Raw genomic sequence first — 16,557 nt, 5'->3', positions numbered from 1 at the left:
ATATTTTTCTCATTTCACTCCACCAAATTATACTATTTTGTGCAGATCCATCACATAAAATTCATGTAACAAAAAAGGTAAAAAGCCAAGGGTGTGAATACTTTTGCAAGGCACTGTATATCATGTGCCAATACAGATGTGTCCACATACACTTAAGACTAAAGACTAAAGTGTTAATAAGAATAAAGCAAAAACTATGTGATAATAGGTGATGCATAGGTGAAAGGTGTAATTAAAATGCTAAGAAAAAAAAATATGCTAAGAGAAAAAAAATGTATATATATATATACAGTACATTGAAGGTGTTAAAGTGCTAAAAAAAAAGTGTTAAAGTGTGCCACATCGGAGCAGCTCAGCCACACCAACATATATAAGGCCACATGATAATGGCACATACAAATATACCTGAATTGAGAGCCAGCTTATCTTGGAGTCACCCCTAAGTGCTCCTAATGGCTCTACAAGAACCAGCATGCCCTCCAAACGCTGGTCCCTTCAATGCCTCTCTGAACAGCAATACATGTTGGTAGCTGCTCAATCACTTCAGTAATATCACTCAGGTGCATGTAAGGGAGGGGTTATTCTATACAAGAAACAGCAAAGGGTATCCCCCAGCGCTCATAATGAAATCAGCAATAAGATTGGAAAAACTACATGGTGGTAGATAATTCAGAGATCTCAGTTGCATATATTTGCAAAATATGGCTAAGCCATATGTGCTAAGCATCCCGCCAGAGACTTTTTCCTTAAAATATGCATTTTACTTGCATTACTAAAGCATCAAAAGTACAATGCAGGAGTACCCTGAATACTAACACTGGCATTTAATTTACTTCTGTGAGTGACATAGTCGCTAAACTAGGTAACAAGAAAAAGAACAGGCTGCAGATACGAGTGACCTGCACCATACCTTGCGCCACGTCTTCATCTACGACGTTATACCTATTCATTTGTGACAAACGTCTTAATCTAGTGTGCCTGGTACACTATAGGCGACTTTGTATGTTACTTTGATGCAGATAATATACACAATTTAGGAAAAGGTGCAAATTACTACCCTTGGTGGAGCGTCTAAGTCAAGCCAAGGATCTCGCACCACATGAGGCAAAAATTCTGTCTGAATGAAGACACACCTGTTTAAGATGAGCAGTCCATGTGTAGGTATTATTGATCATTTAATTCCTAGATAGTAACAGAAATCCAAAGCAAAACAAACCAAACCCCAAACTATTGCCCTTTCACTAGCATGTTATACAACATTAGTAGCGCCCCCTTGTCCACTGGGAATGGGTATGAAGTCCCGGCGCCGGAAGCCCGAAGGGAGAAGATCGAAACACGGCAGGTAAGTACCCTCTCCCCCCCCAGAACCCTCAATCCTCCCTTAGTGGTGCCTAACCCTAACCTCCCCCAAGGGTGCCTAACCCTAATCCCCCCTTACCGCAAGCTAAACCTAACCCTCCCAGTGGGGTGCCTAACCCTAATCTCCCCCCAGGGAGCCTAACCCCCCCCCCAAAACCTAACCCTAACCCCGCTACACTCCCTAAACCTAACCCCCTCCCCCTGCTGCTAATGCTAATGGCATCCTGGACTTAGCTCGTTCGGGCTGGCGTCTTTCAGCGTACCGGCGTCGGGATTAAGATAGGCGTCAGTATTTCAAAGCCTATCTTAAGTCCCTTGTCGGGATTTGGATGTCGTTGTTGAAGGCCGCCGGTCTCATAACTACATCTCGCCCACTGCCCTTTGTGCTGTTCAGTACTGAAATGTTACGGAGTGGCTGGTAGTGGACAAATAGGGCTCTACCAAGTGAGTAATTCCCGTGTGAACAGAGGAGGGAACATGTATGTTATTTTGTATAAAACTACTAATAGCTAGTGCATTAAAGAGACCTGACACAACAGTGACAGATTCACTTCAATGTCACCCTACAACTACCAGTGATCATGCACAGGTGTGTTCTAGAGATAGGAGATTTTGCAATGATTGAGAACAAGTGAGGTACAGATGTGTCCTCATATATCTAGCCTCAATACGCCACGTAGCACGACTTGCCTGGCGTGAGTGAGCTGCCAGGTCCCATGCAATGTTGCTAGCGTCTGGTGACTTTTTTTGTTGAACATGCATCTAAATTGCAATGTGATGCAACTAGGAAGCACAAGCAGACTGTGCTGAATAATTTGATATGCAACACTTGTATATCTGTGTGCACCTGAGTCCGAAAATGAAGCACAACGGAACTTGGAATGATAAAGCTGTGGCCGCTACATTATAGCACTTCGTATACAGATTCAGAGACTCAGTCACCCACAGATATACAAGTGTCACATATCATATTAATAAGCATAATTTGCTTGTGCGTCCTAGTCTCATCACAATGCAATTCAGATGCACTTTAGGCAAAAGAAGACACAAATAATAAGCCCAGCACTAGCAGAGACTCACGGGACCTGGCGCGCAGAGAGGGCTTTTTGCCGCGACTAGAGCAAAGATGTGTAAGGACACATCTGTAGGACTTGCACATTGGGCTCTTAAAGCGCACATCCACTACCCGATTCAAACAGATCGATTGAATGATTACGACATATTTATCGTTCAATCGTTTGTTAATTGGGCACAAATTGGGCAGCTTAATGTAAAAAACGACCAGCGATGCGCGCTCCCGCTGGTCGTTTTTTACATCTATCATCTCCTGAACATGCTGGTTAATCTGCTGATAACGACAGATTGGCCATGTTCGGGGATGAGGGATGGTGTCTACACTGAATGACTGATCGTTCAGTGTATTAGGCACAGCACAGACTGTGAAACGATTGCACGATTACAATGTCATAATCGTGCAGTTGTTTCACAGTCTGCTAGTGGATGTGCCCTTAGAAAGCAGATGTTGTGATTAGCAGATTTTAAAGTATAGGAAAATATTGGACCTGGTAAGCATTATACTGTTCTCTTCTTTTATAGCAAACAGTAAAAGTATGTATGTGTAGGTCTCAGTATTTTCTTGGCAGAGAATATAAATAAGGATTTACTTACTTGCTCATATATTTTTAGCTTTCTAATTAATCATAAGAGTTAAGGAATGCAGACTCTATATAGTGTACATTTGGGGGCATGCTGTGAACTCCTTGGACAAAACTGTTGTGTTCTTTGTGCTACAGTCAGCAGTATTAGATATGAACTCATGTATTCACAAGCAGTGAACCTGAAGCAAGCTGCTGCTACAGACTGCTGTCAAAAAGACCTGTTGCAGTTGCAGAGGAAGCACTGGACTGGAGTTTCTCCCCAGTACAAAGCTATCTCTCATAATCAGTACAGAGCATTGATGACTGTGTGGAGTCATGTTCCTCAATTTTCAAGCCTCCGAAATAAAAACATATTCAACAGTTTGCAGCGATAAGTGCTAGCCAGATTCACTGTGCAAAACTTTTATACCTGTGTTATAATAACTTTTAGAATGAATGTAGGCATTCTGTGTATTATACCAAATCATTTCAAATTGTCTCATGGAACAGGCTGCTGACATTAACAAACATGTATGTGCAAAAGAGAAATGAGCCCAATAATTATGCTAATCATAAAAATCTCTGTTTGACTACTTGAATGTTGGCACTCGAATATATAATAGTATGGATTTGTAATGTATCAGTCAGTGCAGGAATTTGTGTGAGAAACACCTTGCCGTGGGCATTAGTCAGCACATTTAGCTGGTAAATGTAAAGAGACAGTGTTTGAGAAACTAAACGAAAACTGGTATAAGCTAAAACCTGCCCAAGAAAGTATAATTAATGGGGCAAATAAGTCAGCAACATAGAATGTTTGGTATATTCTGTTCATATATTATAGTTTCTGCTCAGGGAAGCTTTTATTGTATATCTGAATTCTCTTTAAAACAGGTTTTATAAAATAATGACAAAGTGTAACAGCAAGCACCCTCTCCCAGTGTTCCGCGCTAAATTTTGTAGGTCACCATGTGCAATTTTATTGAATGAAAATTAGTCTATTTTGCAAATTGCTATTTTCTTAATTCACACCAGCTTTGTATAAATAGCAAAATGTTTATCCTAATTGTCATTTTGTGTTCAACACTCCGTTCTGGTGATATCATTTTCTCTGCTGACTAATTTCCTGGTTTCTCATGATTTTTTGGGATTCGATCTACAGTATCTGTAACTTATTACAAATCTGGATTTCACTATTCAGACTGCTCAGACACATCAGCTAATCTTAGTGTGTGACATCCCATTGTCTGTGTGTCATAACGCAGCTCGTACACTCAGGCTCAAAATGTTCACAGTGCTGAAATGATACAAGTGGTTAGTGCTGAGTAACGAAGGAGCCAGTTGGACAGAGGGACCTCAAAGTTATGCACTAGCCTCGCTGTTCTATCTTCCAGAGTATTAACTTGTGTGAAGGGCGCCCTTTGTTTAAGCCTTTGTGATATTTGCTCCCAGTAAAGTTGCAGTGCACTTAAGTGTTTGGAGGGCTATTGTTTGTTAGCTTTTTGTTTTCTTTGTTGAGAGGTTTATTTATTTTCTTTTTTTTCCCATAGGGATCCCTGGTCTTTCTCTTCTAGCCTACCCCCTCCCTGCCTACTTGTATTCTGCATGAATGACATTCCTTAGGGCGCCAGCCCCTTAGTCCTTGTGGAGGGATTGATTCCTGCCTCATTTTATTAGCCCCCACTTACAGCTGCCCTGGACTAGTAAACTGGTTTTAAGTACTCATCAATATACCCTGTAGTGTACTGTATGTCTTGCTGTAGTTAGTGTGTACACCAGCGCTTACATGTTTCTCACATTGTATTGTAAATATTCGTCTTTTGCTTAGGTTAGAATGGTATTACATCTATTTTATAAAATAATGAGTAAAGGCATGTATAAAAAATAATAATAATTTGGTACTTGTGCAAGAAATAAGACAGATGATTTAAGGAATCCGGTTAACCAGTTTACAGTATTTCCGGGAGTATAAATAAACCTTGAGACTAGACAGTTTGCATTTTTAAGGATTTTTATTTCATTTTCACCATTTACATATCTATAGCCTTGAGCAGTTACAATAGTAGTTCGGCAGCCCAGGAATTCTCCATTAAATGAGCTCATGTTAGCACAGAATTACTACTCAGCAGTCAGCAGACAACGTAGAGTTCTTACGTGAATAATAGCCTCCATGACTACAGATAATTCTTAAATCAATAATTTACAATGGGAATACCACAATGTCATTAGCTGGCCTTCTTTATTTTAAGCTTGTGGATCATATAACACAGGTCATAGGGATATTGGGGGTTCAGGTTAGACTGCATGATGACCTCAACTGGGTTTCTTTCACAGTGAGTTTAAGCTAGGTACACATTGGAGTGATGTCAGGATGATATGCCGTTTCGTAACGACATATCGCCTACATCACTCAGTGTGTACCGGTGATTGCACGCTCCCACGGTTGCTGAACATCAAACCTAGTGATATTGCTAGCGGCCAATGCATTGTTATTGAATGATGTAATGGTGATCGTTACGCCATTCATTAAAGTCATCCAGTGTGGACGCACAATCACTGTTGACTAAATGCCCGTCGCTCCAGTGTGTACCTAACTTGAAACTAAAGGCTCTCTTTTGTTTTGGTTAGGAAACCTCCATAAAAGTGAGGATGATTCGTTCAACTTGCTATTGAAACCATGTTGTCCAGCGTTCAAGTGTGAGTTGATTAGGATGTTGGTTACAGGAATAAAAGTATTTCTCTTGATATAAATAACACATGATAAGGCTTAGGCCAGCTAATTGGTAATACCTGGACAAATAGAGTCATCCATCTTCAAATGTTATTTCCTGACCACCTAGTTCATGCTGTTGCTTTATGCTTGACGTACATAAACACCACTATAGTTGCTGTGGGCCTCTCGCTGGCTGGTCCAGATAAGCCATTAGGAGGTTATCACCGCAATCCAACTGTTCAGTGCGTCTCCAAGGAAGGGAAAAAAATAAATAAAATTATTAAAGGTGTCGAGGTTAAGCAGAGATGGGGAAGGGACAAAAGTACAGGTTACATACAATGTTTTCTTGGTGCTGTATAGCAATACTAAGCACATCCACTCCATGGCTGAGACTTCATGATTAATGGTGTTTATTCTTGACAGAAGCCTCCTCTATTTATCTGCAATAGAGTTTAGCGATTTTATCAGTCACCTGAATGAGAAATATTCAGTCATACCAATATTGCAGTGTAAATTGAGTAGAGTCACTTTTTATTATATCTCACAGCCTTATCATCCTCACAGTAATTTTCTCTCAGTGGTTTGATACGGAAAGGCTGGATTTAGCTGTACTTGACACAAAGCCTCTTCAATTCCGCTGAAAGTTCAGACTGCTCTTAGAAATGCAAAAGAAAAAAAATACCTCACTCTTATCCAGGCAATTTCAGGATTTGAAAGAATACAGATAAAGAAGCTGAGACCTGGATGGGGGAAACGATGTAAATGTGGAATCGTCTAATAGCAGTAAAGTGACTTGTGAAAAGGTCCTTCAGTATTATAACTTTGAGGATCAGTTTAAAGCATTTTGCCTTGATATGTAGCTCTGTTTGTTCTAATCAATGACATCCCGGCTTTGGTCTCAGGGAGACCCTATCATTCATCTTGCTGATTATAGACCCAGCACGGCTGTTTAGAAATTTCCATTCAGTATTTATGGCAATTTGAAATGTAACTGCAAAGGATGTGCTTGTCTAATAATAAGGGGAATCTAGCTAATATGATCTGAGACTCCTGCAGACTAAGTGATTGCAGGACAATTAAGCCACTTACAGATAGCTTAGCCAGCAGCATTTTTTTAAGAAAACCACCTTTGTCAAGAAGTTTCTATTTGTTTGTAAGGTTAATATTTTAATTACCAATTACTAACTGGTCATACATAAGACTCATTGGGGGAGATGTAAGAAGCTCAGAAGCGGTGATACCGCTTCTACCCGATGTATGATCGGGGTTTTGCAGTAAATGACAGGGGCGCTTTGGGCCCATGTCATTATCGCTCCTGCTATCTATAAGATAGCAGCGCCGATAGCCTGGGCCATGTAACGGTCAGATCGCCTGACAGCTACAGCCTGGTACTGCCCTATCCCTACACCAGGGACAGTGCTGTTCCTGCTGCGGTGGCTGCCGGCTCCAGGCTGCATGCGGATATCTCGCGATACTTGCGAGATCCCGTGCATGCTCAATTGAGCCGGGCAGGACTGACACACAGCGCATCACATTTAGGCTGATGCGCTGTGGTCTCTAGTGGGTAGCGCCGGAGGGGGGAGTTAAAGAGGCGAAGCAGGAAGCATTATAGCGGCACGTTAAGTGCCGCTATAATACATCTACCCCATTATCCAAAAGGACCACAGATTCATAACATAATTTGATTGGAATCTGTGTTACAGAAGTGTCCTTACACATCTTTGCTGCAGTCAAGCCAAAGGGCCCCTCTCGGCGCGCCAGGTCCCGTGAGACTCTGCTAGTGCCATGTGTCTTTTTTGCATTTTTTTTGCCGAAAATGTGTATTAAGTCGCAATGTTATACAGCTAGGACCAGCAGACTGTGCTGATTAATTTGATATGCAACATTGTATAACTGGAGGGAATACTAAACACTTTAAAAGTTCATGGAAATCATGTACTTGTTGTGTATTAAATTCCATGAAAGTGGTAAAGTGTCTAAAATACATCTAAAGGCACACATCCACTAGGCAATATTAATGAGCGATTGAACGATAACGACATAGTTATCGTTCAATCGCTTATTAATCGTGCACAAATCATCCACTATAATGTCGGAAATGACCAGCGATGCACGCTCCCGCTGGTCGTTTCTGACATCAATCATCGCCTGAACATGCAGGTCAATCTGCCGATAACGACAGATTGACCACGTTCAGGGAAGATGGAGGGTGCCTACACTGAACAACATATCGTTCAGTGTGGGCACTGCACAGTTTAATGAACAACTGAACGATATCGTAATCGTTCAGTTCTTCACTAGTCGGCAAGTGGATGTGCGCCTTAAGTATGCATTCATTCTAAATTAATGTCAACACTTTTGCAAGAATGAATGTAGAGCTAAATAGGTCATAAATATTTCACATCAATGGTAGAAGATAAAATAAAAATAATCATGTTAATTATTTTAGATTACAATAAATAATGAAAGTGAATACTAGAATAAAATCTGTACACTTAAGTCTCTGTTGAAAGGCAAGCTGTTTTCTGAATAGCTCCAATTACTGTTTCGGTCAGAGCCGGCCCTTGGCCTAGGCAAACTAGGCAAATGCCTAGGGGCGTCCAAGCCCGCCTAGGGCCGGCAGAGGTTTGGGGCAGGCACTGGCAGGGCACCTGCTGCCGGCTGGGCAGAGACTCTGGCAGCTGCTACTGCCGCTGCGCAGCGTCCACGGTCAGAGCTCAGCTGACAGCTCCGATTGGGCCCGGCAGCAGTAAACAGTGAGCAGGCAGCGGCAGAACAGCCAGCGGCGGTTTGCAGGGATGGGACACCTGGATGGCAGCTAGTGGTTAGCGCCTAGCGAGCCACCAGGAAGATGGCTGGCGGCAGCCGCTACTGCAATGAGAATGAGCTTCTGCGCATGGGCAGTGGCTCATTCAGAACTTTAAGTAAATGGCAATGGGAGGGCACCCTCAGCAGCTCCTCCCAAGGGCCTTTGCGGAGCTTGTAGTAGTGTCACACCTCACGACTCTGGGCTCTGCCTCCAGCAATCATCACACACAGCTAAGGCCTGCCAGCTTGAGCCTGGAAAAGCGGGTTCGCCACTGCGGCTTGATGTACCTTGAGTTGGGCGGCTCTGCAGGCTCGCTCAAGTAAAGTAAGTGTGGAACTGGAGAGGGCTGCTGTGCTGTGGTGCTCACTGCTGGGAAAGGGGTGCTGTGCCGGGTGATGGGTGCTTTGATCTGTGCTGGGAGAGGTGTGCTGTGCTGTGATCTGTGCTGGGAGAGGGATGCTGGGAGCACAGCACAATAGGGCCACACCCCTTTTCAGGATCCCATGGGGAAGGGGGCACCATCCAAAATATTGCCTAGGGCACTAATTTGGCTAGGGCCCGCTCTGGTTCGGTATAGTCTTCTTTTGTACTCTCTTACAGAGATATCACCATTTAAGACCATTCTGGCCAGTGAGACCCTAATTTACTAATAACTTGCTGGATATACTTATATGTGTATGTTTGAAGTTAGTACCGCTAAATGATCAGGAGGGTGCTATTTCAGTTGTCTCCTGTAGGATCAGAAGAGTGATCACAACCATCATGGTATAGGTTACATGAGCAGACAAGGCTCTCTGTGTAGTATTTAGTCAGTCCCAGCAGTTTGTCAATTTAGTGAAAGAAGAATGTTACCGTACAATAGTTGGAAAACATGCAGCTGTGTTGTTGTGCATTGGTGCAGAGATAAGTTGCTCCATTTTCTATCAGTCTAGCTATTATTGTACAGGAAACACTGTAAAGTTTTCATGGGTATGGATTTATAAGAACACTGCAGGTGTGAGATTCCCAAAGGCTGTTTGACAAATTAATTACTTCCTGAGCTCAGTGTTCCCACATAAAATACCCTGTTTTTGAATAGCCCAGATTCAATCCATTGCAATTTCTGTTACTAATAGAGCTAGAGATAATGTATGTACTCCTAACAGTCTATTTCTTTCTCCCTTTATTCATTAATTAATTGAAAACAGACCCTTTTCTGGATGTTTCCTGTAATATATCCTATTCTTTAGAGAAAAGATATTGTGTTTTTTATATGTACCTCCAAGAATTCAGTGATCCAAGACATTCACATGTAATATGCCATGTAATACATGTAGAATATGAATGAAAAGGTGAAATGTCACAAAAAAAGTATCTTGATAACTACCCTCCCTGCAACTAGTGGAACAACAGAGGAACATTTAACAGGTTGCCCATATTTTGGGAGATTCTCTCCCCTCTTCCCGATCTGATCACCTGAGCAGATCTCCAACAGCTGCCAGATATGGCTGAAATTTAAGTAACTTTTTTAGCGTCAAAGAGCAGAGTGGCTGGTGGGCCCCTATCCTGTCAGCTTCCCTGACATATGATTTGGGACCACTTGGATTAGTGGTGTAGTGTGTGGAGGGGTGGGTACAGCAAGGGGTTCAGCCCTGAAATTTCTGTTAGTTAGGGAAAGGTGTTATACTACAATGTTCTTTATGAATGGAGTTCTTTATATCTGTATACTGTGATAGTTATAGCACAGAGAGATGAAGGCTTACATGGCTAGGATAAAGTCAAATGCACTCTTTTTAACAGATACATAATCATTCACTGTGTGACATTATAATGGTATGGTCAAAGTACTTATATTAAGTAAAACAACAATATAACAGAACAGTGCAAAAAAATGATAAAAATATATTTGTAGAATACATAGATAATAGCAAGCATGTCACAATCTTTACAGTTTCAGTTGGGCAAGGGCTGCATCACATTTATACAATAAGGACTAGAGGTATTATCCACCACCAGTGGTGAACAAGCTCCGGAGGTAACCAGGCACTAATTAAAATTTACTTTCCATCCTAAAATCAATACAGACAGCCCTGACCATCCCAGAGACCCCTGCCAGACAGTAATGACCATCTCAGAACAGTGGCTACTCTAAGATGCAAAATTACATATAGGTACCATATGACATCCCTAAATCATTAGAACAGATTAATCGAAGTACCATACAAAACTGACATTGACACCTGCTAGATTATCTCCACCATAAACCAAGCAGCACATAATCTGCAGGGACAGATTAACAATGGAGCTACTACCCCATGCTTTTACATAAAAATAGGCCCAATTTCATTGCAGTATGATGATGACCGGTCAACCACCTGTCCACACGATTTGCCTTAAATAATAAGTATTGTAATTGTATTTCTTTGTTTCCCTTATGTTGCAATTTTGCAATTTTTGCAATGTTGCAATGTTTCTACTTCTACTCATTTAGGGAGACATTGGGGCAGATAGTGTGTACACACCCACATGGCGCTGGCCACCCCCATACCACACTGGTCACACCTCCTCCGCTTCTCACAATACGATTGTTCAATATCAGCCCCAGGCACATGTGGCCCTTGATCTGGCCTTCACAATCTGACAGGTTAACCTGCGATGTATCTCTACACCAGGGGTGGGGAACTTTTTTTTCTGCCGAGGACCATTTTGATATATATAACATTATTTGCAGGCCTGGTGCAGGCCACGCCACCTCTGTGTGACATCACACAGGGGCCGGGCCATAATCGCCGGTGATTACAGCAATGCTTGGAGCATCCGGAGGATGCTTCGGGGAGCTGTAAGGGCCGCGGTGTGACCATGTGAAGCGTCTTAAGGACACTCCAGGCAGCACTGCTGCATAGATTCTGGCCAGATGAGGCTAGCAGAAAAAAGCTCAGAAGGCCAGACCAAATGATTCCGAGAGCCTTATACGGCCCCCGGGCCTGAGGTTCCCCATCCCTGCTCTACACCAACTCCAGTTTACACATAAAAAGCACCACAGAAAGGATTTACTCCATTTTAAACCAGTTGAACTACATAATTTATCTTCTAACCATCCAGCACAGTCCACCTTTGTTACAATCCACCAGATATAGGCAGCAACCACTTGTGCCACAAGTCTACAGGAACACTAAGCGATATTTTGTCCGATCCTGCCGGATAAGACATCATATCGGGATCACCGGCCATTGTGTACCTGCAACACTGCCCTACGGGCCACATCGTTAGTGAATTCGATGTGCGCCCCAGCGCATTGTCAGCGACACTGCCCGACGGACAACATCGTTAGTGAATTTGGTAGCATGGCCCCCGCCGTCGCTTCAACGCTGCCTGCATCGGCAGTGTCGCACTTGCCGATGCCGGCACACCGCCAAGGTCCCATCGCTAACGAGGTTGGTACACACTAGACATCATCTAGTGTGTACTGGCCTTAAGAAATGTGACTATGATTGAGTTGGTGTGGTGAACAGTTGAACAGTGGAAATGGTGCAGCAGCTGTCCCAGGTGTGTTTTGTCCTGTAATGTAGCAGCCCAAGCCCAGTTATAACTCCATACTTACTGTAAGGTGGCATAGCTTGGATGTTATTGCGGTATGGATAACTAAGCAGGCCTTAGCAGGCTCAATAAAATTAGTAATTTTAAAGGGGTCATCTGGGTGAGCTGTTACAGTATTTACTGTATTTACTAACATGTCTGAGGTGAAAAATGGATTCAGGGAGATAATATTGTAGCAGAAGTTATATAAACTGGAATTACCTGTGGAAGGAAGATGACAAATCACATAGATCTCAGTGCAGCCGTAGGAGTAAGCAGGTAAGTCCAGTGTGGATTTGTAAAATAAAACTCACCCAAAACCATTATTTGCTGCATCTCAGTAGTTGGAAGTTCCTGTGCATACTTCCTGGTATTATGGTAGATAGAACATTGCTTATTTGTGCTCTCACTACTATGCGATGCGAACAAACATAAGCAACATTTTACTATCCCAACATCCCCTGAAGTGTTGTAGCTAATATAAGCTGCCCCATACACGGAATGGGATTGAAATGACGACGGCTGTGTAGCCGCCGGTTCAAATCCCGACAGCGCTAACCGGACGCGGAGGAAATCCCGACAGTGGAGGTAAGTAATCTAACCATCCCCTCTCCCCCCCTTACCCTAACCCTCCTTTAGGGGTGCCTAACCCTAACCTCCCCCCTTAGTGCCTAACTCTAACCTCCCCCCGTTAGTGCCTAACCCCCCTCCCAGTACCCTAAACCTAACCCTCAACCTGACCTCCCCCACCTAGTGCCTAAACCTAACCTCCGCCTTTCCATAGCCTAACCCTCCCCGGGGTTGTGCCTAATCCGAAGTCCCACCGGGGGGGTCCCTAAACCTAACACCCCATCCCCGGCTACATCTCTACTTACCTCCAGCCCTGGACGATCGGTCTGGCGTCCTGTCGAGGTACCGGCTTCGGGAGTAACATAGGCGTCGGTATTTCGACGCCTATGTTAAATCCCCTGCCGGGATTGTTGTGTCGTGATTGAGACTGGCGGTCTCATAACTATATCCCCCATACACATATGATAAAGACCATGCACATGGGGGAGAAGTACTAAGCCTTGGAGAGAGATAAAGTGGAGAGAACTAAAGTAGTAACCAATCAGCTTCTAAGTCATGTTACAAAAAAATTTGAAAAATGAAAGTTAGGAGCTGATTGGTTGACATTTTATCTCTCTCCACTTTATCGCTCTCCAAGGCTTAGTACAAATACCCGCTTAAAACACATAAAATAGAATATACAGGCCACAAACTAAACAGCAAAGACTTGTGTTAAAGATATGACTGAAATCCTTAACAAATTACTGACAGCCACAGACACAAACTGTTAGTTAATATGATGCAAAAAAGTTTGGAGATATCTATAGAAAGGGTGTTAAGAAACTAGAATTAAGGGGCACACAATTAACTCAGGGCAAAACTGTGGTACAGTACAATAGTTGCTATGAATTTATACTAATTACAGCAGGATATCACATTTTAGTGCTTATTAGATTTCCCCCATTCATTTCTTTACTTTTGTTGCTGCTGAGGAGCATAAATGTTATTTCCTTTTCAGTAGATTTACTGATAATTGAACACCATGATTTAGACATTTCAGCTCTAATCCCTAAATTTAGCAACTCCTGGCTAGAGCTAAGCTGTAGCAACTACTTTAATTCATCCATTATATTCTCATTACTGCCATGGGGTAGTGTAATGCTGGCCCGTCTGTGGGTTGCCATTTGTCCTGATCCTTCAGAAGCCTAAAATAAAACATGGCACCATTGTTTGACAGCGGATGGCCTCTGGCAACATATAACTCCAAAACACCAGCCAAGCATTCTGACATCCAGCTGACTCAGGCCCTTGGCACAAGCACTCACTGCGCCTGGCTACTTGTGGCATACAGACATCCTTATCTCACAGGGGTAGCTATCACAAGATTGACATGCTAGGGATGAGATCTTGAGTGTTGGCATCATTCGACTATGTATAGATGGGTCCATTAATCATCTCTTAATAGATAGATTCATCCTAGGCAGATAGCACACTAGATCAGCCTGCTACTGGTAATTGTATGGTACCATATGGGGCTTTACAGTAAGCATGGTGCTCCTTGGTAGGGGGTACCTTAATGGTTCTGAGATTTTTAGGATAACATCATTCCTGCAGTCATTGTTACCCCAGAGCAGGATCAGCTTATAAAATAGAGAAAGTAGGAGCAAAAAGATCGCTCAATTCCATCAGCATCGGCATTGCGTGCAGCTCTAAATCACACCCAGTATGAGTTCCTGCCTAGTAAAGAAATGTGGAATGGCTCCACCATTCATTATTTTTTAACAAAAAGTTGGTTGCACACAATTTGTATTTACAAGTGGTTATCAATAGGCTCAGTAACATAGGGCCTGATTCAGGGTCATTGTCTGCGCACGTCCACCTAGCACTGCACGTGCGTCCCAAGGTTACCGCCAGGGGCACAGCGCATATCTAAACTCAAAAGCACTGGGTTTCAGTGGGCATTCCTGGAAGGTAACGGGGTTTGGTAAGGCAGACGCAGGTGTGTCTCTTACTGCAGGGCTTTCGCATATGCGAAATATGTGTCTAAGGACACACAGAAACACTTTAGGAAGATCATCTTGCTATGTCATTATCATAAAGACGCAGAGGCCAATGCAGCAAAACATGCGACTGCGTCTGAATTAGGCCCATAGAGTGTAATAACACTGTGCTGTACGGCCAAAATATAAATGGCAAGATGTCTGAACACTTCTGTATATGATGTGTATTAATCGCACATCTGCATTCTTTTTAATAATGTATTTAAAATATTAAAAATAAAATATCTGACATGAACAGAAAACACCAGCTTTGTTCCCCTAGTTTCCCAAGTTTTACAGTACTTAAATGTAGAATAAACTAGCAGCCATACAAAAGTAACTATTTAGCCAGTGCTTAGCAGAACTTTGCACAGACTCCAAGAGCGTGCGTGTATTCAAGCCTCAAGTGGCAACCCAACCGCTGCCAAAAGGGGGGTGAATTATGCAGAAATGTATGCACATATGAATGTACTATGTACAATAACAGACACAAAAATGTACACAGTATACCTGATCATAAGCAGTTCTAATACACCTAAGTATGAACTTTAATTCTGTAATCTGATCTAATCATTTTCACAGTATATTTTGTATTTGTTTATTTGCTCTTTCTGTATTCAGCCTAGAATTGTCCCATTTTCCTTCTCTGCAATGAATACTTTCTAAAGATTAGAACAAATGCGAAAAATGACATACCTGTCTTCAATGTTTGTCCTCAACTGTCAGCAAGAAAGTCTTGTGAGATGATATTCATTCCTAGGGGCAAATACAAATGAGGTAGAATAATGTCTCCTCCAGTGTCTTATAATTTACGTGACACAGTTCAATCATTTGCACGCAACTTACTGTTAAGCAGACAGAAAGTTAACAAACGTTTGAGTCTGCATTTTCTTAATAATAAAGCATAAAGTGTACTAAATGAAGCTGTATATTGTTACATCCTAACTACAGATGGAGCCGTTTTGTTGTAGACAAGCCGCACATTTGTGGGGCTGTTATAAAGCTTGCCAACTGTGTTGCCGATAACTAGATAACTAGCCACACCGCTCATTCCTATGCTCCTTTCTCGGGAAGAGACTGCTGCTGAAGCACAGTTCATTAGGTTGGACACTCATCCAGAAATGTCACTTCAGATTTGTTAGTCTTATGGAGCATACACGGTCAGATTTGTCAGATGAACGATTGAACAATTTGAACGACTGAACGATTTTTAAATCGTTATCGTTCAGATCTGAAGGAAAAATCTGACCGTGTGTATGCACCATTAAGCTGCATACACACACAACGATTTTGTTACCAACGATTTTATGAACGATTTTCTGTCAGATTTTTTAAAGTGTAATGAACGATTTTTTTGAACTACAAACGATTTTTGCATATTCCCTTATTGAAAATCGTTGAGTTGACAAGTCTGACTAAACTACAAACTACAAACGTGAATGGCATGAACGATGAGCGTTTGACTCATAAAGTGAACGATTTTTTCAAATGATTATCGTTAAACGATATTGTTTAACGATAAACAATCGTTGTGTGTGTATGCAGCTTTATTCTTTCTGATTTATTTACAAAATTGTCTTAACAATTTAAGCATTATAAAATGTTTGCCTAGTCATTATATAAGCTGCCCTTAATAAGTGTATAAATCACTTTAAAAGTAAAAAAAACCCAGCAACACATTTTTTAGTTCCTGTTGCCAAGGGACACACATGAGAAACCACTGTCTAACTGTCCTCATTTATGTCTTTGCTGTTGTGTGGCTCTAGTGACTCGGCAGGGCTGCCCGTTTACTAAACTCTGCATATTTCAATCTATAACTGTTTTTAATTTGTGCTGAGGATAAAACAAACTTACAGATCAAGCAGATAGAAGAGGAATGAGGGAGACGAGACAAATATC

The 16,557-nt window shown here is 42.1% G+C and overlaps 1 protein-coding gene across 4 annotated transcripts in view; it reads left to right on the top strand.

The window, feature by feature from the left end:
• The window catches only part of GLI3 (GLI family zinc finger 3), a 257,696-nt gene that overhangs the window by 157,525 nt on the left and 83,614 nt on the right, over positions 1–16,557 (top strand). The gene's annotated exons all lie outside the window — the stretch shown is intronic.

This window comes from Taudactylus pleione, unplaced genomic scaffold (assembly GCF_031769625.1).
Source record: "Taudactylus pleione unplaced genomic scaffold, aTauple2 ptg000181l, whole genome shotgun sequence".
NCBI classification, from domain to species: domain Eukaryota; kingdom Metazoa; phylum Chordata; class Amphibia; order Anura; family Myobatrachidae; genus Taudactylus; species Taudactylus pleione.
Note: the sequence above shows the minus strand (reverse complement) of the source record. Positions and strands in the feature narration are given on the sequence as shown.